This window comes from Cynocephalus volans, chromosome 10, assembly GCF_027409185.1.
Source record: "Cynocephalus volans isolate mCynVol1 chromosome 10, mCynVol1.pri, whole genome shotgun sequence".
Taxonomy (NCBI): Eukaryota; Metazoa; Chordata; class Mammalia; order Dermoptera; family Cynocephalidae; genus Cynocephalus; species Cynocephalus volans.
The window spans coordinates 92,230,710-92,255,942 of NC_084469.1; the positions used below are offsets into that span (position 1 = coordinate 92,230,710).

Here is a 25,233-nt window from a genome sequence, read left to right on the forward strand (position 1 = left end):
CAAATACCCAGAGACTAGAGCAGGCTCTGGCCAGTCCCAAGCATCACTTATCCTCCAGTCCCCATGAACTCTGGCCTCTTCCTGAGTCTGGACTTTGAGAACCTTCGACTTTAATCCTGTGTCTCCAGGCAGCAAACCCCAAAACACCCTAGAAATAAAACAAAAAACTCCCCTATGACTCAGCATTGACGCATGCTGCACATTCTAATATTATTTCGAGCAGCACAGCGTAACCAAAAACATGAGCTTTGCAATCAGATGACCTGGGTCAAGTCCCATTTCCCCAGCAGGCTTGCTCCGCCCCCCCAAGGCAACTCTTTGGGCATCTTTGTGCCTTTACTTTCTCATCTGTACAACAGGAACAATAATTCCTTGCTCATGAAGCTCGTGAAGTTTAACTGAGATGGGCTGACCAAATGACGGCCGCTGCATTATTTGCTTGTATCTCATCCACTCCAGCTCCTTTTATCCACTCCCTGCCAGTGGGAACAGGACATGAGGGTGTCTCTCCAATGAGGTCCACCCAGCTGCAAGGGTCACATGGAGAACAAGACAGTCACCGTCATGGGATGCTTGCAGTCCCCTTATAACTTCACAACCTGATGCAAGGTGGCAGCTGGGTTTGTGGCACTTTGAGAGTAGCTGGGTGGAGTGTGACCAGATCGGGAGGTCAGGAGAGGCTCTGACCCTCACCTGTGAAGGACAAAGAGGGATGGACGGGGGACAGAGGCTGGGGGTAGAGGCTGAACATTCCAAGCACGTGCGGTGGCAGGAGGCATGTTCCAGGGGCCCGAGGCTCACAGTTGATTCCCAATTCCTTCATTTCATGCCATGAGTGACCTTAAGCCAAAGGCTAGAACTGAGGGTGGAATCGGACCCAGAAGAGCTGCAGTCACAGAGCCGTTCCGGGTTAGTGGCGCTTCTGAACTTTGCCCTCCCCTCCTTTACCAAATGTGTGCTCATTCAACCTTTCCTTGCACAAGCCTCCGCGGAGGGCTGCTTCTCCGAGGGCCGGGCCTGTGACTCACCAGAGCGGGGAAGGGAGAGGCACGTCCCTCCCGCAAGGGTTCACGGTCTACACAGGGAGAAAACGATTCGCACACAGGACCGCATGCTCAGAGCTGATGGAGGGTGTCGAGGCACGGTGCAGAGGTCAGGCTCAGACAGGGCCTCCTGGAGGGGCTGACCCAGCCTTAAAGGCCAGCTGAGTTCTCCAGGCAAAGGAAGCAGGAAGCAGTGTTCTAGGCAGAGGGGACGGGGTATGCCAAGGCACGGGGCAGGCAGGCCCTCGGCGTGGAAGGGACACAGTCATCGTGCCCGGCTGGATCACGTGTGAGGGTCCAAGAAGCCACATGCTGCAGGGATGCCTGGGTAAGAGGTTTGGATTTTACATAAGTTTCCTGGGGCTGCTGTAGCAAAGCACCACAAACTGGGAGGCTTAAGGCAGTAGGCATTTCTTCCTTCATAGCTCTGGAGGCCAGAAGTCTAGAATCAAGGTGCGGCAGGGCCACGCTCCCTCGGAAAGCTGCAGAGGAGTCTCCTTCCTGCCTCTTCCAGCTTCGGGTGGTGGCCAGCAGTCCCAGGCGCTCCAGTCTCTGGCCCCATCATCTCCCGTGTGGCTGTGTCCCAATTTCCCTCATCTTATAGGACACCAGTCATTGGATTAGGGCCCACCCTACTCCAGGGTGACCTCATCTTAACTTGATTACATCAGCGAAGACCCTGTTTCCAGATGAGGTCCCATTCCCAGGTACCAGGATTAGGACTTGAACATATCTTTTTTTGATAGGGGGGAGGTATACAAATCAACTCATAATAAAGAGACACTTGTCAACTCAGGGTAAAGCCAGACTGTACACTTTGCATCTTTAGGTCTGGATAGTTTGAGGTTTGCCTGGGACCGGGGGAATACCAAGGTCTCACTTGGACACTTTTTTTTTTTTTTTCTGGCGGCTGGCCAGTACTGGGATCTGAACCCTTGACGTTGGTGTTATAACACCGCGCTCTACCCAACTGAGCCAACCGGCCAGCCCTCACCTGGCCTTGAAACCCGCAGCTCCTCTGTCGGGAATTAGTGGGTTATGTCTTCGAGGAGCCTGGAGCCCTGCTGAGTTGGCTTCTCTGATTCAGCATAATCTCAAACCTTTATTGGATGTCCACTGCATTCTGGGGCTGTGCCAGGTGCCTCAGCCTCACGACCCCATCCCACCCCTGCAGCACCGCCGACCCCCGCCCTGCCTCCCTCCCCCTGCTCTGTGTGTGCCAGGCACCCTGTCTGCTTTCTGACCTGTTCCTTGGGCTCACCAAGCTTATTCCAGCCTCAGGGACTTTGCCCGGCTGTGTTCTCCATCTTGGATGCCCTTCCCCCAGTCTCCACGTGATGCCAACCTCTTGCCTTCAAGGTCAAGGGTTCAGATCCAAGTACCAGCCAACCACCGAAATAAAAAGTCACCTCCTCAAAGATGCCTTCCCCAACCACCCCACTAATTGATCCCTTTCCGCCTTCTCTTTCATCTAATTTTCTTCATCATAAGTATTGCCATCTGTTTTCTTCATTTATTTGCTAACTCAATTAGTCTCTTCCATACATATGATTTATTCCAAGGAATTGGCTCCCACAGCTATGCGGGATGGCTAATCCAAAGTCGGCAGGGCAGGCAGCAGGCTGGAAACTCTGATGATGCAGGTGCTGATGCTGCAGTCTTGAGGCAGAATCACTTCTTCCTCAGAAAAACCCCGGTTTGGGCTCTTAAGGCTTTTTAACCGCATGAAAATTGCAATCCCATGTTGTCGAGGAAATCTCCTTTCCTCACAGTCCACGGATTGCAGATGTTAAACACATCTACAGAATACCTTCACAGCAACACCTGGACTAGTGTTTGAACAAATACCAGGGTATATCGCTTAGACAGGTTGTCACATACAACTCCCCATAGCACCCTCCAGATTGGACTCCCACAGTGGCAGGGACCCTGCATCTGTCTTATCCAGCACTGTATCCCACAGCCCAGACACCTAACGTGGATTTGTCAAATGAATGAAAAGCAGGTACCCGTGACATTGACATTTTACTGATGAGGGAAACAGAGGCTCAGAGAGGAGAGGGGCACCACCCAAATGCATAACGCCAAAGAGAGGCCTCTCTCGGGCACCCATACTGTTCCACCTGTCTTCCTCGGTTTCTCCGTCTGCACCGTGCAGCTGGGATGCCTTAACGTTTCAGCTGCAGCCAAGCGACGGTCCACCAGCCAGTGTAGGATCTGTGTGGACCGTCCAGGGTTGGGAGGCTGAATCACATCCTGGTGAGAATCCAAGAGAGTGCCGGCTGCAAAGCAACAGAGTTTTCCTCTTACAGGAAGAGTTGGTGGCTGGACAGGACCAGGTGGTGCCCCAGGCCAGTGGGCTTTTCCATGTCGTCCCCTCTGGGGTTTGTGCATATGTGCCGGCAGGGCACACGGGGGCAGTAGAGAGCAAGGACCAAGGGCACCAGGCTGGACCAGAATCCTAGCTGTACCACCTGCAAGGTCCAACCTGGCCACCGTCCCCTGGCCCAGCCTCGATTTCCTCCTCTGTGAAATGGGCTTGCACCTGCCTCATGGGATTGCTACGAGGAATAAATAAGATCATACTGTGAGCCTCCCAGTGTGGTGCCTGGCCCACGGTGAACATTCTATACACAATCTAAGTTATGATTCCAAACGATTCTACAGCAACAGGAATTGTAGACTCCGATGCTGGCAGGTGCCGGGCAGGCAGCATAAAGGACAGAATGAGCCAGGAGGAAATTCCAACACCCAGATGTAGAGCATGGGACAATTTCTGCCTATTGTCACCAGTTTGGAAGGAAAGGTCTCCTGGCTCAAAAGATGGAAACCTATACTTTTCGCATCACATCTCTGATTTGGTGGCACATTTTAAATGTTTTTAAATGCTGTGTGAGCAGGACAAAACTAGATGGGGTGCATCAGTCATCAGTCTGAGATTTCGTAGCCCCATTTTGGGTAAGTTTGCAAGTGGTTGTGTGTTGCCTATACTCCAGGACCCTGGCGTGTGGGTTGATTCCTCAGCCCCGATCTACCTCTTTAAACAAAACTTCTGACTTTTTTTGAAATTTGCTTTTTTAAAAATTGAGGCGAAATTCTCATAACATAAACTAACCATTTCAAAGTACACAATTCAGAGGCATTTAACACATCCACAGTGTTGTGCAACCACCAACTTTATCTAGTTCTAAGACGTTTCCATCACCCCAAAAAGAAACCTTGTCCCCCTTAGTGGTCACTCCCTACTCTCCAGCTCCTCCCCAGCCCCCAGCAACCACGACTCCACTTTCTGTCTCTGTGGATTGGCCTGTTCTGGACGTTTCATGTAAACAGAATCACACACTATGTGGCCTTTTGTGTCTGGCATCTGTCACTGAGTGTGACGTGTTCAAGGTCCATCCACATCATAGCATGTGTCAGATCCTCATTCTTTTTCGTGGCTGAGTGATATTCCAGTGTGTGGATGGACCGCGTTAGGTTTACCCATTCATCCATTGATGGACACTTGGTTTGTTTCCACTTTGTGCCTTTTATGAATCATGCTGCCTGAGTTTTTGTGTGGACAGATACTCTCATTTCCTTTGGACGTCCACTCTACTTGACCTCTGACATCCATGACAGCAGGGTGACATGTGACTCACCCTTTAGATCTAGGACCTGCCAAAACATCTGGGACACAGTGGAACACTCGATGAATGGGCGGACGGAGACCAGAGAGAGGGCGGGAGGGAAGGAAAGAAGCATAGACAGATTCTCTGAGAAGGTTGCCAGCTCACCCATAAGCAGAACAGAGGCAAGGGAATAGTTTTTTAAAAGGAAAGGAAAAAGCACCTACCATCCTTCCCATCTAAACAGCTCCCCTTTCTGCTGAGCCAGCACTCTGGGTTGCAGAGATGAATTAACTCGCTTTCCTGAGTCAACACGCCCTGCAGCTAGAACCTCTGACAGCTCCATGTGCCTGCAGTTGAGTATTTCCCAGGGGAGGGAAGGAGCCAGAGCATCTGGGTCAGACTGAAGATGTCCAAACTGTCGCTCCAAGAAGCAGCACAGGGACTGCCAGAGAACCAGGGCTGCTTCTGCAAATCCATGCTCAGCCATGCAGTTTGCACACAGGAGTCCAGGGTGGCATTAGAGGGACATAGATGCATAGTTGGCCGCATTTCTTAAAATAGAAGTTCAATGCACTATTCATTGAGCAACAGAGCCAGCTCGTATTTCTTAAAATAAACTTTATTATTTAGAACAGTTTTAGATGTACAGAAAAGTTGGGAAGGTGGTACAGAGAGTTCCCGGAGACTCAGCACCCCTTCTCTCCCGTGATCGACATCTCACATGAGTAGTGACTTTGTTACAATTAATGAACCAATATCGATACATTACTAGTAACCAAAGTCCATGCTTTATTCAGATTTTCTTAGTCCTTTTTCCCTAGTGCCCTTTTTTCTGCTCCAGGATTCCGTGTGACGTTTGGTTGTCACATCTCCTTAGGGTCCTCTGGCCTGTCACAGTTTCTCAGACTTTCCTGTTTTTGATGCCTTTGACAGGTTTGGGGAGGGCTGATCAGGTATTTTGTAGAATATCCATCAATTGGGAATTGCCTGGTGTTTTTCTCATGGTTAGGCAGGGGTGATGGGCTTTGGAGAGGAAGACCACAGAGGTGAAGTGTCTTCTTATCACACCTTATCAAGGTTCAAGTGTCCCAAACACCATGACTTATCACTGCTGATCCTTGATCACCTGGCTCAAGTGTGCTTGTCACCTCTGTCTGCTGTAAAATTCCTCTTTCTCTCCCTTTCCCATATTGTACCCTTTGGAAGGAAGTCACTTTGTGCATGGACAGCGGGGAGTTACTCTCTGCCTCCTTGAGGGTGGATAACTCCATAAATTATTTACAATGCTTCTGCACAGGAGGTTTGTGTCTTCTCCCCTACTTACTGATTTATTCATTTGTTTATATCAGTATGGGCTCATGGACACTATTTTAACCTTTGGGTTATAATCCAATATTCCATTATTTATTGGGTTGTCCAAACCATTCCAGCATTGGTCATGGGGGCTCTAACAGTTGACTTTTGTGTACTTTGTGTTTTTTGTGTTTTGGGGAGCAGCTGGCTGGTATGGAGATCCGAACCCTTGACCTTGGTGTTATAACACTGCACTCTAACCACTTAACAAACCAGCCAGCCCTTCTTCTGTACTTTGGACATTCTGTTTGCCGCTTTTGATAGTCAACAGCTCATTAGAGATCAAACCCTGCAGGGTCACACTGCAGAGAATTCCACTTCACAAAGTATGTGAAGCCATGTGACACTGGATGAAACATTCATTCTCTCTGGGCCTCAGCTTTCCCCACCCAAAAGTCCCGAAAAGGCTTAATATTAATTTTGTGATCTGAAAGTTCCCCCGTGCTGGTGTTTTATGATTTTCCTGCACCAAGAAAGAAAGGTATTTGGGCCCCATGATTCCCCAGAACTAAATGTGTTTTGTTGCTTTTGTTGGCACTCACCTGTCCGGGTCACGCCTCACTCCCCTGGCTGGATGTGCAGTGCCTGGTGGCCAATGCCTGCTCCCAGCTGGGTCCGCAGGCTGCTCCTGGAAGAGACAGGGATGCAATTGTTGGGCAGCCTGGCGGAAGACACATCCTGTAAGTCTCCATGTGTGCAGAAACAGGTGCACTATTTTCAGGTTTCAAGTCTGCCTGGGGATGTAAGTGTAGATGTGTCAGAGGCCATACCTGGGCAGAATCTCAGGGAAGGGACCCTGCAAGGGAAGCAGCTGTGGTGGGTGAGGGCACTGTCATGGAGACAGCAAGCTGGGTTGCTGTGTGTCCTTGAGCTGGTTGCTTGGCCTCTCTGTGCCTCCAATGTCTCTTCTACTAAATGCAGGTTGTGAGCTTCTCATAGAGGGGGCATGTAAGGACTAAACCAAGTGATACATGCAAAGTACCCAGCAAGACATCAGCACAGCCGAGGGTGCTCTTTGAGGGCTCTTTGGCTCTGGGGATCTAAAGGCCCAGACACCAGGGACAGGGGATCCTGGGCGGCCAGAGGAGCTGGCCCAAACTCTTGTTCTCACCAGCATCTCCTCGCTGAGTCCTACTGGAACCCCCACTCTGCCTGTATCTGCCCCATGTAGCCCATCACGCCACCCACACTACAGGGGAGAGTCTGACCAGAGAGTGATAACCACATCCCTAAGATCACACAGCAGTGACAGCCGGGTCTGCCCAACCCTTCACCCACCCCTCTACCACACTGTGCCCAAGAGCCAGGTAGGGAGACCAACATGTGTCAGTTTTGGGGGGACACTCAGGATAATTGGTCACCCCAGAGCCAGGCCACAGAGAAGGGCAAGCCATCTGGGGGTCTTTGTGTGTGGGCTCTTCTCTGGGCTTTCAGTCCTGGCACGGTGGCTTCAGGAAGAGTCCCATCACCCTTCTGGGCCCTGCTTCCAATGGAGGGAGGGGGTCCCACTTCCTAGGCATGGCTGGCTGAATGGCATGGCTGGCTGAATAATGCCCCCAGACACATCAGATCCTAATCCCTGAACCTGACAATGGTCCCTAACATGGCAAAAGGGACTTTGCAGATGGGATTAAGTGAAGGACCTTGAGATGGGAAGATACACTGGTTAATTTTTTTTTTTTTTTTTTAAAGATGACCGGTAAGGGGATCTTAACCCTTGACTTGGTGTTGTCAGCACCACGCTCTCCCAAGTGAGATAACCGGCCATCCCTATATAGGAATCTGAACCTGGCGCCTTGGTGTTGTCAGCACCACACTCTCCCGAGTGAGCCACGGGCCAGCCCTACACTGGTTAATTTTATGAGTCCACATGGCCAGGCCATGGTGCCCAGATATTTGGTCAAACACCACTCTAGCTGTTGCTGTACGGGTATTTTTTTGATGAGATTCAGATTTAAATTAGTGGACTTTGAATAAAGAAGATTATCCTCCATAGAGTGTGTGGGCCTCAACCAAGCAGTTGACAGCCTAAGAGAAAAAAGACGGAGATCCCAAATCAGGGGGAATTCTGCCAGCGGTGCCTTTGGACTGAAGCTGCGGCATCAGCTCTGCCCTGGGTCTCCCGCCTGCCAGCCTGCTCTGCAGACTTCAGACTTGCCAGTTCCATGATCCCATGAGCTAATTCCTTACAGTCAGTCTCTGAATACTTCAAAAAGTTCATGGGAAAATAGAATTAAATGATAATACCAATCTCCATGAACTTTTCAAAGACCCTTGGTGTATGTATATATCTATCTACATAAATACACACACACATCAAATTGGTTCTGTTTCTCTGAGGAACTCGACTAAAACAGGAGATTATCCTGGATCCTGGATTACCCGGGGGCCCAGTGTCCTCACAGTGTCCTCATAAGAGGAACGCAGGAGGGTCAGAGTCAGACAGAGGCTAGAAGAGGCTGCGCTGCTGGCTTTGCAGATGGAGGAAGGAGCCATGAGCCTGCCTTCCTCCTCTCAGGAGATCCTGGGAAGATCAGCGGTAATCAGAGTCCATCTCAGCCTTTGGAGCTGCCTGAGCGATGTTTCTTTCTTCCTAATACTAGACCGTGAGGTGGGAACCCGGCTTCCCCAGCCCTATAACAAAGCAGCATTTACCAGGTTACCAGCTCCCTGTCCTGCTGTCTCTGGCATCTCAGCCTCCAGAGCCAAAAAAAGTGTCGGTTTCATCAGCCCGGGAGTCCTGGGGTAGGGACTGAGTCGGCCTTGGTCACCCCGGAATCCCAAGCTTAGGACAGGCCATGAAGGAAGGAGACAGGCCTGACATGGGCAAAGCCAGCCAGGGAGAGGGAACACTGACAAGGTCCCCCAGATATGTGCAGCCCAAGGCCAGGAGCCCCAACTGCCACTGCTCTGGCCTCCCAGTACTAAGTGTCCCCATATGCACCAAAATCTGTATGATTTCCTGTGGCTCCCGCAGACTGAGGGGCTTAAGCAACAGAAATATATTCACTCTCAGTTTTAGAGGCTGGAAATGTGAGATCAAGGCATGGGCAGGGCTGGCTCCTTTGGAGGGCTGTGGAGAAGAATATTCCAGGCCCCTCCCTGGCTTCTGGTGTTCTCTGGCATCTCTGGGGTTCCTTGGCTTGTGAAGCATCGCCCCAACCTCTGCCTCTATCTTCACATGACGTTCTCACTGTGTGCATGTCTGTGTCAAATTTCCTCTTTTTATACAGGCACCAATCATACTGGATTAGGACCCGCCCTACTCCAGAATAACCTCATCTTAACTCATGACATCTACCATGACCCTATTTCCAAGTAAGGGCACCTTCTGAGGTCCTGAGGGTCCAGACTGCAACATCTGAATTTTGAGGGGACACAATTTGACCCATGACACTCCACCCTCCAGTTCCTCCAAAGTGCATGTCCTTCTACCTGCAAAATACATTCACATTCATACCATCAAACATCCCGAAAAGTTTTAGCCCATTCTATCATCAACTTTAAGTCTAAAATCTCATCTCAATACAGTATCATTTGAATCAGGTATAGGCGAGACTCAGGTATGATCCATCTTGGGGTGAAATTTCCCTCCAGCTGTAAACCTGTGAAACCAGGCAAGTTACCCAACAATATCGTGGCGGGGCAGCCGCAGGCTGGACATTCTCATTTTAAAAGGGAGAAATCAAAAGGAAGGAAGGGATCACGGGCCCCAAGCAGGTCTGAAATCTGGCAGGGAAAACTCTATCAGATGTTTATTCTTTCTTTCTTTTTTTTTTTTAGGGCAAATTCCATTTAATTTTAAGACTGAGAATAATCCTCTTTGGCTCAAAGCTCTGTCTTCTGGGCCCACGTGGTGATGTTACTACCTCCCTGCTAGTGACAAGTGTTATGCCAACACCCTTCGTGTTATTGTCACCAGGCAATTACCTTCAGGTTTACCCCATCAGGAAGAGACAGCAAGGTTCTTATCAAATGCACCTAATTCACCACCCCCTAACCCACTCCCCGTGAGACAGGCAGGGTGAGCCGAGACCTGGGGTCCTCACCAGCAAGGTGGCCTTAGGCCAGTCACTACCTCACTGTTTCCATCTACAAAATGGGTAACGTTTCCTGCCACCCAAAGTCATGGTGAGATCTAGAAGTACCATCAGTGCCCAGCACCTAGTAGACACCTGGTGAATGTGACCATTCTGTTTTTATCATTTTCTGCCTAAGCACACATTTATATCCAACTCCTGAAGCAGTTACCTTTGACCAGTTATTTAGGGACTGAGAAATTCAAAAGAAAAAAAAAAATAGAGCCAGTCCATTTAATTATGGATAAATGACCATCGTCATCCAGTGAGGGAGGATGTGTTTATTTATTCTGTCTGCATTGGCTGATTATGAAACTGGAGGTGAGTTCCCCTAGTCTTTAGAAGATCAGCCTATTTTCTACAGCTTGCTTTGGGGACAGAGGATGGCTTTTCTCCCAGGTAAGCCCCGAGGGACCAGCTTGTTCTCACATTGACTTTAACCCCTAGGAGGTGGCCCCAGAGGAGAAACTGCCTTAAAGGGAGACCAGAATCCTGGCTGAGAGTCTTTAGGGGAAAGCGTTTAGATCGTGGAGACTATTCACCTGACCCGCACCAGAGTGATCTATCTGAAAGACCTTGTCACTCTGTGTCTCTGTTCATCTGTTAGAATATAACAGAACCTGCCTCAAAAAACCTGATCAAAAAATGTTAGCTATTAAAAAGTCAAATGTGGGGCTGGCCTGTGGTTCACTTGGGAGAGTGTGGTGCTGACAACACCAAGTCAAGGGTTAAGATCCCCTTACCGGTCATCTTTAAAAAAAAAAAGTCAAATGTGACATTGTCTGCCAGCCATATCCCGAGGTAAACCTTGCTAGCCTAACAATAATCACATATGCAGATCGGTTGCTTAGGAGGCCCATATATCAAGGTGGTCAAGATTGCACTGTCTGTGGCCAGTCAGGCTGCCTGGGGTCTAGTCCCCACTTCATCCGTGAGACCCTGACTGACTCCCCTCCTGCAAGTCCCATTTTGCAGATGGTAAAACTAAGTCAAGCTTGGAGAGAAGAGGGCTCTCTGAGGTTGCAAAGAAAGTGTTACCAACAGACCAGGCTCAGCTAGCCCTCTCGCACTAAATGAATGACTCAAAAGTCCAAAAGTTGGTGCAAGGGTTGGAAGTTTTATCCAGATAACCGGTACTCACCTAAATGTCTAACCAAGCAAACAAAGAGAAAAGAGGAGCATTTCCCTGGACCAGAGCGAGGGCTCCTTGCTGTCCAGCGACTTCTTGGATACCCCGGTGACCTGGATATTAACATGGATGACATTGAGACCCCCGACGAGACCGACTCACTGGAGTTCCTGGGGAACGGCAATGAACTGGAGTGGGGAGGTAATGGTTGAGGGTCTCTCGGTGGTCCCCGCCCACCCCCAAACCTGGCTAGAGTTCTCCTTTTGGCTTCCAAGCCTGGCTTGCTGGAGCCTTCACTGTGTCCCTGTAGACTCAGAGAGTGGCAGTTGGGGCAGAGGTTCTAATGGGGAGCGGGGGGCAACAGCTCCAGGAGGGTCCAGCCACCCTGGCAACTTGATGCACATCTTTCTTGTGGACTTGTGGGTTTTTCTGGGGGATGCAGCTTTTATTGGGTTCTCAAAGGCCACCAAGATCCAAACAAACAGCAGGCAATTGAGATAACACATACTCGCTAAGCAGTAACTCAGGGGCTGGTCTTAATTGAGATGTCAGGAACGTGGTGGGAATTTGACAGGAGCAGGCGTTCCCTACCTGCATGAATGGGTTGTCCGAAAGACAGATGCTAGATACCTAATATGCACAAGAATATTGGTCATCGGTGCCACAGGAAAATAAGGTGGGGGATGGGAGAGGGCAGGGATTCTCGCCGGGGCAGGGGGAGATTCTGCCCCCCAAGGGACACTTGTCAACATCTGGGGATGTTTGTGTCTGTCACGACTGGGGGTGCTCCTGGCATGGAGTGGATGGAGGCCAGGGACGCTGCTCAGCACCTACAGTGCCCAGGACAGCCTTGCCTCAGAGAACCATCCAGCCCTGGTGTCCACAGTGCCAAGGAGAGACCTTGGCTTAGGTGACTGCGTGGGGGGGTCCCTTTAAAGGGTGGTGAGGCCAGGCCTCTCTGGGTAGGTGTTATTTAAGCTGAAATTCCTGAGGCCAGAACAAAGGCCTTGCAGGGGCTAGAAACCCATGGCAAGGAGTCTGGCTCTGATTCCAAGTGTGGCAGAAAACTGCAGCAGGATCAAACAGGTCCGATCTCTGATATGTGTTTGGAAGTGCTCGCTGTCATGGCCAGGGAACAGTGGACAGTTTCAGGGACAGGGAGGCCAGAGAGGAGGCCAGCAGGAGGTTGTTGTCATACGAGATGGCGGTGGCCGTGGGGTGCAGAGGAGTGGGCGGACTTGGGACCTCTCTTGGAAGCAGAGCCTGCAGTACTTGCTGGGGGGATGTGGGGCAGAAAGTCAAAGGTCCACCTGGGTTTTGGCCTGAGCAGTTGGGCATAGGGTCACACGATGTCCTGAGGCAGGAAGAACAGCTGGGAAAGAGGTGGCTCTTTTAAGAGAGATTAAGAACGCTGAGAAGGCCAGAGAGGGAGATACAGTGAGTAACATCACACAGCAAATCATTCATCAGAACAGGCTGTTCTCAGGTCACCTGACTTGTACCCCCCAAGCAACTTCCTCTGTTCCATGGCTTAAGAAATATTAATATTTGGGCATGAGTTATTGACTCCCAGTTCCTCCATTTCTCGCAGCAAACCCAACCTGATACAGTCGATTAGCAAAGCATAGGATAAGTGTTTCCGCCTGTGGTCCAGGACAGAGGGAGATGCCCAGGGAGACACTGGGATGCTAGCACAGATATTGGTTTCCAGTAGTGGAACACCATTGTTATACTCAGTTATGGTTCATTCCAGCAATGACAGAGAGGGGACACAGAGCTGCTCATCCACGGCCCTTGATCTCTGGTTGCTCACATCTGTTGGAGGAATACAGACATGGAAACTGACTGTTAAAAGTACAATATGGCCAGGACGGGGCTGATAGGGCTCAGGAGGCGCAGGGCAGCCTGTGACTAGGGGTGCAATCCAGAATGCAAGGGTCAGGCCTTCCGGATCAGTGCGGGATTCAGACTTTACCCCATGGGTAGTGGGACGGACTTTGCATCTATACTCATAAGGAATATTGGTCTGTGGTTTTCTTCCTTTTGATGGCTTTGGCTGTGGTCTCAGTGTAACGCTGACCTCACTAAGTAAGTTTAGAAGTGTTCCCTCCTTTTCAATATTTTGGAAGCGTTTGAGAAGGACTGGTATTCATTCTTTATTAATTTTGTTTTTAAAAGATGACTGGTAAGGGGATCTTAACCCTTGACTTGGTGTTGTCAGCACCACGCTCACCCAGTGAGCTAACCGGCCATCCCTATATGGGATCCGAACCCACGGCCTTGGTGTTATCAGCACCACACTCTCCCGAGTGAGCCATGGGCTGGCCCTGGTATTCATTCTTTAAATGTTTGGTAGAATTCACGAGTGAAGCCATCTGGTCCTGGGCTTTTTTTGGCTGGGAGATTTTTGATGACTGATTTGTTCTCCTTGCTTGGTATGGGTCTACTCAGATTTTCTATTTCCACTTGAGTCAGTTTTGGTAGTTTGTGCGTTTCTAGGAATCTGTCCATTTCATCTAGGTTGCTTGATTTGTTGGGGTGCAATTGGTCAGAGTGTTCTCTTAGAATCTTTTTCCCCCAGAACAGGGCTCCAAAACCAATAGGCTATTCTGAGAGACCAGTGAAAGGGGTGTCCAAGAAGGCTTCCTGGAGGAATTGGTGTTTAAACCAAGCCTTGAAGGGCAAGTAGAAGGAAGAGGAAAATGGGCAAGCAGGGCAGCCAGGTGGGGAGAAGTGAAGGACACACGGCCACCGGCAGCAAAGGGAGCCACAGGAGGGAGTCTGGGCAGGAGGCTGGGAGATGTCCAGACTCAGGTGTCCCTCTTGCTCCCCCCACCCTATCTGCTTCCAGAGGACACCCCCAGGGCCACTGCTAAGAACATGCCTGTGGACAGTACAGATCTGGGGATGGTGCAGTGGAGGATGGGTGGTGCTGCCAACAGGAGCCTGTGGTGGACAGTGATCATCGGGGAACAGGAGCATCGCATCGACCTGCACATGACCCAGCCCTGCATGAAGGGGGTCACTCATGGAGGTGAGGCCAGCACCCTCAGCACCCCCTCCCGGCTCCAGCTGGGACTGCTGGACAACTGGAGACCTGTCAGTGCCCCTCCCTGGACCTCGGTCTCTTCATCTGATCCCGGGGGGATGGGTGGCTGTGGGCAATGCCTATACAGGGGTGCCTCTGATGTTGGCTGTCACCCCCCAGGGCCAGGTTGTCGTGACCCAGAGCTGTACCCTCCTGAGCATATGGGCAGTGGGAAGGGGCTGGCCAGAGATGAGGTGGACGTGAGAGATAGTGCACGGTGTGGCTCAGGGCTCAGGGCTGGAGGCCATTCACTGGCTGCCTTTCCCCAGGGTACTATGGCGAAGGTCTCAATGCCATCATCGTCTTTGCTGCCTGCTTTCTCCCAGACAGCAGCTCGCCTGACTACCACTACATCATGGAGAACCTCTTCCTGTAAGTCACCCGCCTGCTGTGGGCAGCCTGGGGCCGGCCGCCGACCGCTCTGAGATGTCCAGGCTGGTGGGGGTACAAGGCTGCAAGAAGCATGCAAGGGCTCTGAGCGGCGCTGCCTGGCACCAGGGAGGGCGCGGCTGCCAGCAGACGTTGATCTGGGCCCTTGCTGGCCCTTCAGCACGGTGGTGGCCTTTCTGGTCCACCCTGTCCTCCTCCTGCTCGTCTCTATCATTTATTGAGCATGTACTACCTGACAGGCACAAGGCTAAGTGCTTCCTATGTGTGAAAGCAGCCCGTCTCTCCACACCCCTATGGGGTTGGAACCTTTACCTCTCATTCTAGAAGTGAGGGATCTGAGGCACGGAGAGGTTAAGTGACTTGGCCAAGGGCACACAGGTACAGTTTTATTATGACAGATACAGATAGCGCATATGAAGCACCTGACATGATAATAAGAGCTCAGTAAATCATGGTTCCTCTTTTTATTGTTAATAATAGCAACCTAATAGTAAGATTTCCATCTTACACAGAGGAACTTGGGTGCCAAGTTGGGTCAGACAGGACAGAAAGGGGCAGGATTTGGCAAGAAAGAAGGGGTCAGGGCAATTTGGTGGGAGCTCCTGGCATGGAGTAGGTGGAGTCCCGGGACGCTGCTCAGCAGTGCCCAGGACGTGCCACCACAGACAGTGATCCAACCCTGATACTCACAGTGCTGAGGGGGATAGGCTGTGATCTGTCTACATCCCTACTGTGTGGCCTGTCTGCCACACCCCCGAGTCTCCTATTCCCCAGCTGTAGATGGAGCTAACGCCCAACTCTCGGCATTAATCTCTGGAGACATTAAATGTGATCATGTATATAAACACCTGGCACCTAGGAAGTGCTCAATACAATGGTAGCTGGTGCTATTCTTATGCCCACCAACATTGATTTGGGGTGGGCTGGGATGATCCACATTCACCCCCCCGCCCTGGAGTGTTGCAAGGACAGCAGACACCTGAACAGGTGTGGCTGGCCTGGCCAAGGCAAAGGTGGAAGCAGAGAAGGCAGGAGCTGCAGGTGTCCTGACACTGGGCCCCTTCTGCTGGGTCTCTGTCTTCTGCACTCCGAGACCAGGTACGTCATCAGCAGCCTGGAGCTCCTGGTTGACAAGGACTACATGATCATGTACCTGAATGGTGCCACCTCCCGGCGGAGGATGCCTGGCATAGGCTGGCTGAAGAAGTGTTACCAGATGATTGACAGGAGGTGAGGGGGTGGGCATGGGAACCACCTAGGGGGGCAAGGGGTGCCAGTGGGGGCATGACAAATCAGCCAAAGCAAGGGACCTGGAGTGGTGAGGACTTTCTGGAAGGTGGTGTAGTTGCTAGGGCTTTCGTGACAAAGCACCACAAACTGAATGACTTAAGCAACAGAAATTTGTTCTCACTCAGTTCTGTTGGCCAGAAATCCAAAATCAAGGTGCTGGCAGGGCTGGTTCCTTCTGAGGCTGTGCGGGGTATTCTGTTCCACGTCTCTCTCCCAGCTTCTGGTGGTTGCTGGCGTCTTTGGTGATCAATGGTTTGCAGACACGACATCCTGATCTCTTTGTATTCACGTGGCATTCTCCCTATGTGTGGGTGTGCGTACAAATTTCCCCTTTTTATAGGGACACCAGTCATGTTGGATTAAGGATCCACCTAACTCCAGTATGACATCATTTTAACTAATTATATCTGCAATGACTTTCCAAACAAGATCACATTCTGTTAAGTGCACAGCTCGGTGGCATTAAGCACATTCACGTGGCTGTGCAGCCATCACCACCATCATCTCCAGAACTTTCTCATCATCCCAAACTGAAACTCTGTCCCTATTAAACACTCACTCCCCATCCCCCTCCCCAGCCCCTCGCACCCCAATTCTACTTTCTGTCCAGATCTGATGACTCTAGGGACCTCCTGTGAGTGGGATCACACAGTGTTTGTGCTTTTGTGTCTGGCTTATTTCACTAAGCACAGTGTCGTCAAGGTTCATCCATGTTGTAGAACATGTCAGGATTCCCTTCCTTTTTGAGGCTGACTCATAGTCCATTGTGTGGATGGACCACATTCATTTATACATTGATCCCTCAGTGGATACTTGGCTTGTTTCCACCTCATAGCTACTGTGCATACATAGCTGCAGAAAGATTTTCAAATTAAGCGCTGACTCATCCTGTGCCCAGGTTAGTGCAGGGAGGCTCAGAGCACCTGCGGGTCCCCCCTCTGGCACTAGGTGGTGAGAATACAGTCTCAGCTACTCCAGCCCACCGAGGGGGGTGTCTCTCCCTTACCCCATCCACCTTGGGGTCTTAGGGACTTGAAGGTTGTGTCTTTATCCTGCCACAGGACCCACGACTCCTAGATGAGGACAGGGATTTGACAGGCACCTGGAGACCTCCTGTGGAATGAAGGGGGAAGTGAAAAATGCCTGCATTTAGCTCTCCATCCCTTCTCCTGCATCCCCCAACTCCACCCCCTCCCCCAGAGATTGCCCCAGAACCTATCTGGCTTCCTTTGCCTCCCCACACAGATTGCAGAAAAACCTGAAGTCCTTGATTATCGTCCACCCCTCCCGGTTCATTCAGACGGTGCTGGCCATTTCCTGCCCTTTCATCAGGTGAGACGAGAAGATTGTCAACTGTGTATGCCACCTGTGTGTGTGTTTAATGTGCATTTTCCAGCTTCTCCATGATGAATGTGTATTATTGCCTTTAAACAGATTTAAATTACAAATACATATGTATGTATATATTCTTATTAAGCAACACACATGGGAAAAGGAACAACCATCTCTCAACTAATGAGAGGGTTTTTTTTTTGTTTTTTGTTTTTTGTTTTTTTAGCAGCTGGCCAGTATGGGGATCTGAGCCCATGACCTTGGGGTTATAAGGCTGTGCTCTAACCAACTGAGCTAACCAGCCAGCCCCATCTCTCAACTGTTGAATGTTGAACACTTTTTAACAGTTGCTGCTACAACCCTGGGAGGTTGATGTCATCATGCCCATTTCATGAATGAGGAAACTGAGGCTCAGAGAGGTCACAGAACCCACTCAGAGTCACACAGCAAGGATTCTAGCCTGCCACACTCCCGCAGAGGTGATCCCAGCTCCATCAACTCCAGTATCCGTGTGGGGGCCATTGAGACTCCAGGAAGGTGTCACCTACTCCTGGCCCCATGGACATTGGGGGGGCCCACAGTACAATAAGTCAATCCATGTGTGTGTTGGGGGTCCCCAAGACCACCCTTAAATTCAGTGATTCACTGGAAGGACTCACAGAACTCAGAAAGGCTGTTATACTCATGCATATCATTTATTCCAGCAAAAAGATACAGATTAAAGTTAGTAAAGGAAAAAGCTGCAGAGAGGAGTCCAGCAGAGAGTGAAAGGAAGCTTCTAGGGGTTCTAACCTGGTGGAGCATTACTGACAGCCCTTAATTCTCCCAGCAACAATGTGAAACAACTCTAAGTGTTTAGAGTTGCCAGTCAGGGAAGCACACCTGAGCCTCAGTGTTCAGGGTTTTTATTGGAGGGGTCATTCACATAGGGATGGAGCTCCATATGGCTGACATTGTTACTGAGTCTCCAGCCCCTCCAGTCCCTCATGGTTTCCAGAGGTCAAACTGGCACCACGTGGCCCAATGCCCCCACCATAAATCACATCTTTAGCATAGATGATCTGGCAGGGCTTAAGGCCACGGGTAAACAAAGACACTCTTGGTTGGCCAGTTATCTCAGTTGGTTAGAGCATGGTACTAATGACACCAAGGTCCAGGGTTCAATCCCTGTACTGGCCAGCCACCAAAAACAATGTAAAAAAAAAAAAAAAACTAGGGCCAACCCCATTGTGTACTCGGGAGAGTGCGGCACTGGGAGCGCAGCGACGCTCCCGCTGCGGGTTCGGATCCTATATAGGAATGGCCGGTGCACTCACTGGCTGAGTACCGGTCACGAAAAAGACAAAAAAAAAAAAAAGACACTCTTATGGCAGGAGAATCCAAGGGTTTATAGATTATCTCCCAGGATCATGTGGAGAGCCTGTTCATTCTTTGGAATGCGCAGGGTTTGAGCACTCCAAGCCTGCTGAATTCAATCTTTACTGCATAATATATAAGCACCCAGAAGAACAGGTAAAGTGAAACATTACGCATGTTAAATGCCCTGTAAATGTAATTTAATCAAGCTCAAAATGTTGAATTAAATAGGGTCCTAATTTCCATGTTCTCAATGAAAGAATTGGTGATGAATTGAAGAAACGGGGGCCACACGCCCTTGAAACAGTGAACCTGTGCAGAGTGCACAGTTTGCAAGGAGACAACTCTATTCTCAAGGACTCTTAAGGAAATAAAGGCACTTATTTGCATATTAGTGAAAATTGGTGAATAATACACTAATATGGATCAGTTGTGCTAATAATGACCTGTCCATGCACAATAGCAAACATGCACTTCAGTCTGAAAGAACTGCATTTCGTTCTGTGTTCCATAATCTGGTAACAAATTTGCCTTTGCCTTTTTTTTTTTTTTCTTTTTAAAGATGACCGGTAAGGGCATCTTAACCCTTGACTTGGTGTTGTCAGCACTACGCTCTCCCGAGTGAGCCATGGGCGGGCCCTTGCCTTTGCCGTTAATGTAGATGATTCTACTGTTTCTGGTTTCTTTTCCCATGAGGAATGTTGAGGATCTCATTTTGGGCTCTAAAAAGAGTGGGGGCTGGCCAGCTAGCTCAGTTGGTTAGAGCAAAGTGTTAAAACACCAAGGTCAAGGGTTCAGATCCCCAAAAACAAAAACAAAAAATGCTGGGGGGTGGGTTGTTAATATCCCCATTGGAAAGCCAAGGAGTCCAGAGACTGATCATGAGCTGCTATTCAAACCTGAGTTTCCATGATTGTAAGTAAAAGGAAACTGTTTGTTCCATGGTGATCTAAATGTTGGGGAAGTGCCTTACCTTTGACTGGAATTCTCCTGAGACCCCCCAGTGAGAGGGTATATCAGTCCATTTCTGTTGCTTAAAACAAAATACTTGGAACTGGGTAATTTGTAAGAAAATAAAATGTATTGCTTACAGTTTCAGAGGCTGCAAAGTCCAAAGTCCAGGGAACACATCTGGTGAGGGTTCTCTTTGGTGGTGGCTTTACAGCATGACAGGATCTCACATGGCAGAAAATGGTGGAGCAGAGAGAGAGACTCTCATGTGCTCTCCTTTTAAAGCCCTCAGAACCACACCCGTGAACTGTGGCGTGGCCCTTACAATCCAATCACCTGCCCAAGGCCCCACCTTTCAATTGCTATAATAGGATTTCCCATCCTCCTTACACTGTCACAGTGGGGACTAAGTTTTGGGGGGACATCAGGCCACAGCACAGGGAAATCTCAGTTTACAGGCAGAACAGGAGGACGTTGTCTCTGCCAAGGCATGAATATCAATTTCCAGCCGTGGAATGCCGTCGTCTTTATGTGACTTGTACCTGTGTTTATAGACCAGCTCTCAGATCTGCAAGTGTCAGCTCTGTACACAATAAAAAAACTTCCTAGCAATTCAGATGAGTCTAACATTAGCGCTTCTGGACTTAGACTTTTTCAGGTGGAGTCGGGACGACCCTCATAAGATGCACCTCTGGCCTTGCCAGCTGCAGGGAGACCTCCTGTTCTGAAGATTTTTTTTTTTTTAATCATAAAAGTAAACTTGAACTGCATTAAAGCAGTTGGAGATGTCGTTCATTCCGGTACACGATGGCCACCTTGTGACTGTCATTTCCTGGTCACTGTCTGTTGGCCTTCTGCTTAGGAACTGGTTTATTTTTGCCTTACGGATGCTGTGAATTTATCATTCGTCATGCGTGTCTCTTTGCATTGGAAGCCAGAAAGCTTCAGCCAAATTTGTATGAAATCTCTAAAAATAGACATAAAACTTCTTGGCACCCTTTTTTTTTATATCTTTGGCTCTATTTAACTGTTACCTACTTATCTGTTATCTTTATATGCCACATCATTAAAATTTTTACTTTTCCTTGAAAAAAGTTTGTACTTTGTTTTTTCTTTTTTGTTATTGCTTTCTTTTTCTTTTTCTTTTTTTTTTTTTGGCTGGCCGGTATGGGGATCTAAACCCTTGACCCTGGTGTTGTAACACTGTGCTCTAACCAACTGAGCTCACCAGCCAGCCCTATTATTTCTTGTTTCTTTTTAAATTTTATTTTGTCATCTTCTTTTCTTTCTTTTTTTTTTTTTTTGAAAAAAGTTTTTTATACTACATTTCGCCAAATGTAGGCTTCTTTTAACTTTTTAAAAAAATAACCATGAGTTCAAAGCAATGCACTGCTGATGAGGACCTCATGGTACCAGACAGCCTAAGTTCAGGTTTGGACAGGAAAGAGTCATTTATTCCAAAAAAACAGAGAGGGGATCAGAAATCCCACATGCCCCGTTCTTGTGCCCAAATGACCTTTGCCACCATCCTGGGCAGTGACGTGGAAGGACACATTCTGGAGTCTGCTGGTTTTCTCTTTTCTTTTGCTTCACCCCTGAGCACTTTCTGAGACTTAGTAGATCTGTTTAATCTTACTGTGGTAGGAAAATATTTTGAAATATCTACTGATCATTTTTATTATTCTTGGCATTTCTTTCTATCCCATGGCCCTTCTTTCTACCATTAGAGGCCAAATTCAGAGACAGAAAACAAAGTCAAATTCTCTGTCTTGATCCTAAAATAATCTCAGGAACACCACAGCAGGGATGATGTCTTGAAAACCAAGGACTTTGGTGGCCAGGGTTTGGTTTTGAGGGAGGAGGAATAAGGAATTTGACCATCAAAAGGCTAAGAAACGAGGACCACGAGGTGGGTGAAGCTTGCCTGCAGGCGGCGGGTGGGAGAACACTTAGCCCATTTGTTTTCATCACAGGCTGAGGGGAGGGAAGCCCTTTCTGGGCTGTGGGAAGAAGCGTTTCCCAAATTTGGGAAGGTGTAGCAGGGAAATTGGTGCTGAGTCTCTCACAGAAGGGGAACCCTGTGTCTGGGCACATGTGGGCTGACAGTGCTGGTGACAACCCTGCAGAAGTCCTGCATGAGTCCTCAGACACCTGGGATTCTTCTGCTTTGCTGTGCATGGTCTCGATTCACACAGTTGCCTCCTGGCCCAGTGCGGTTGCTCAGGCCCAGCCATCACATACGCATCCCAGCCAGCAGGAGGGAGGCCGTGCCCAGCTGTCTTTTATGGAACGCTCCTGGAAGCTGCCCATGACACCGCCACTTCCACCTTGCTGGTCAGAACTTGGTCAGGTGGCGATGTTCCTTCAAGGGTGTTGCGGAAAAGAGATTTTTACTCAGGTAGCCGGGTGCTCACTGAAGGGTGGGGGTCTGTAAAGACTGAAATCAGGGAGAGTGGTTTGGGGATAACTAGCAATCTCTGGTGAGCACAGTCCTTTAGGTGTGGTTTGTGTATGTCGATTTAACTTCAGAAGTGCTCACTGAGCATCTACTATGAGCAGGCACTGGCCAGCTGGGCCCTGGAGCAGCCTCTGGAGGTCTCCACCTCGTCCCCACTGTCCCTGTGCCGAGGCAGCCGCTTCTGCGTCTCGTCTGAACTGGCTTGGCTTTGCAGAGACACATTTCTTAAAACAATGTTCTGCGCTGGCCATGTTGCCTAACACAGAACACGGAGAGTGAACAACTCCATTCCACCAGCCTCCTGCTTGGGTCCTCGAAGGGCAGTCACCCCAGCCCTGGGCATCGGCAGTTGACGCTGATGCTCTCAGACCCAGAATCACAGTCTTGAAGCTGCGATGGTCTAATGCGCAGCCAGCCTGGCCCCTCATATCACACTCCCTGGGTGGTGCCAGGTGGCCCCCACCAGCCCCTCTGCCTCCTGCCACCAGCCTCAGGGTCAGTATTGGGGCAGAGGCCAGCAGCTCCAGCCACACGACACCAGGCAGTGCCTGGGGAGGCGGTACCTGATGCCTGATCCTGTCCCCTAGCCCCCAGTGACCCGTCCTGATTCTGCAGACACACGTTTCTGAGCCCTGCTTGAGGCAAACATGGGTTTGGATGTGTGTCCTCTGGGCAGTGCTCCTCCCCTCCAGCACCCCCTGGCCGCACGTCAGGACGTCAAGGTGTCCTGAATAGGCAGGTGCACGTAATTGTCGCCCTGGTGGTCGACGGTCTGAAGTGATTAACAGTAAAAGGGAAAATCTGATCATGCTTGTGCGTGTGGGGAGGGTCAAGGTTCTCGCTATTAATGACCCTGCCACTCACCTCCCTGAGGGGGCGGGAAGGGCTCAGGCTACAGCGAGAGGGGCTGGGCATTAGCTGGCACTCACACGCCTGGGGGCTGTCACAGAGGGGCTCAGCTCCTCACTTCAGCCTGCTGGGAGGCAGATGCTAACCCCTGCTCCACACAGCCTCCCTCCTTCCATCGCCTGCCAGAGAAGGGACTGGGAAGTGGGTGGAGAGACACCCTGTACGGGGCCTCCCGTGTCATGTGGGGGCACATACCCCACTGGGGACTGAGCGGTGCTGGCTCCTGTGAAGGACAGAGAAGCCCGCTGGGCAGTGTGGGGTCCCCAGGGCTGCTGTCCTTGGTGCACAGGACCTCACTCCTATGCTCTCCCTGGAAGACTCAGAGCAGAAGCAGTTTCCTTGGCCCATGTTGTCACAGTGGGACTTAAGACAGGTGGCCCAGCACTCTCAGGAGCTGTGAGCCTCATCTCTGAATTCTCTGGGCTCTGGCAGAGGGTCAGCCAAGGAGTTGCCCCCTCCTGTGTGTGCATAAATGAGAGGTACAGATGGGGTAGCGGAAAAGCTCCTGAAATGAAAAGACAGAGCATTCCCCCATCACAACCCCTCATTCCTAAGGGACCCAGAATGATCCGCCTTCCCACCCACTCTCAGGGGAAACTGAGTCTGGGAAAAGCGTCTGACGCAAGGTCACAATTAGGCAGATGTTCGGCACAAAGCAGGGGGCAGTCAGGGCTGTCACCATGCTGGTTTGAGCCATCCTTTAATGCATGGGGGCACCTGGTAAATATGTGTGTTGGGAAGGGGTCTCCTAGAATGTGGCAGTGGAAGCGTTGCCTGATACGGCAGAAGCTCTTTTCCCCACATGCTTCTTACCATGTGTGTCAGCCCAGCAGGGTGGGGCTTACTATGTCTGTGGCCCCCAGACCTCCACATCAGAGTCCCCTGCAGTGTTCGTGGACATGCAGGTCCCAGGGCTCCAGCCCCACCAGGATCGGGGAGGGCCCTGGACTCTGTAGTTTATCCAAGTCCTGATGACTCTCGTGCAGATGCTCACTGGTGAGCAGCTGCTCCAGGGGACAGAAACTTCTGCCCATTCGCAGCAGAGCCTGGGTTGCTGTGGCCTGTGGCTTGTGCAGATGCCGTAGGCCTCCTGACTCCTGGAATCTGGAGATCTGCTTCGCTGGATGGCTGTAGTATTTAGCACTTCAGATCTGGCATAAAGAAGCCCTAGAAGGACGGCAACCTAGAGGAAACATGATTCAGGAGGAGCACGCGGGGACAGGGCGGGGAAGAGCCCCACATGGGTCACCCCTCTCTCCTCTGGCAGTCACCAACCCCTTGCAGGGCTGGCAGGCAAGACCCTGGATGCGAACCCAGGATGGGGGTGGTGGTGATTGGCAGAGCCTCTGGTAGGAGAGATGCAGGTCAGTGCAGTGGGCTCTGCTGCTGACCCCGCAGGGCTCTGTGCTGTGGCACTGCTCCTGGACACTGGACCCTGTGCCTGAAAAACACAGTGAAGTCTTGTGCAGATGGAATCGCAGGCCCCAGGTGAATTATGGAGCAGATGGCATGGTCCCCTCTGTTCACACTGGTGACTGCTGACACCCTAGAAAGGGTGTAATTAGGAGACAAAGCACCCTGGCTCCTTAGACTCCTTTCTCTTGCCAAGTGATATGTCTCGCCCTTTAAGAATGACTTTCCTCCCACGGAGGCTGTGTTTGTCTGAGACTTCCCTGATGGTTCCCAGCTGAACTTTAAGGCAGAAGATTGTACCAACCCTCGTGTGACCACGAACACCCCACCACAAGCACGGTGCCCTTCTGGGTGAAAGGACTCAAGCTTTGCAAAGCACTTTTCCTTATCCAAGCCCTACAGAGGCATGGACAACCCCTCTCTCTCCCTCTTCCTTCCTTCTGCAGATTTCTATCGTGCACCTACTGTGTGCACGTGGGCATCACAGAGCGAAGAGACCCAGCTCCTGGTGCCGGGTGGCCACATGACATTGGCAGAGACAGACAAGCAGGAGGTCAGAGCCACTGTCCTGGGGGAGTGGTGCCTCGAGTGAGCCTGAGGTGAGCAGGAGGCTTGTAGGGAAGGAAGCTGAGCCAGGATGGAGTGTCTTTCCCACGCAGGGAGCCGTGAGCAGCTCAGAGCATCTGGAGCCCGGGAGAAGCCTGGGCTGGAGGCAGCAAAGCGTAGAAAGGCCGCGGAGGCCAGAGCAGGAGAGGCTTCCCCACCTGCCAAGGCGTTTGGCTTTTCCTCCGTCAGACCCTACGTTCTGGGAGGAGCGTCAGTGACATGACA

At 50.5% G+C, this 25,233-nt stretch overlaps 1 pseudogene; it reads left to right on the forward strand.

Annotated features, from left to right (window-relative positions):
- The first annotated feature begins 10,334 nt into the window (after positions 1-10,334).
- On the forward strand, positions 10,335-24,994 carry LOC134387491 (caytaxin-like; annotated as a pseudogene).
- The last annotated feature ends 239 nt before the right edge of the window (positions 24,995-25,233 follow it).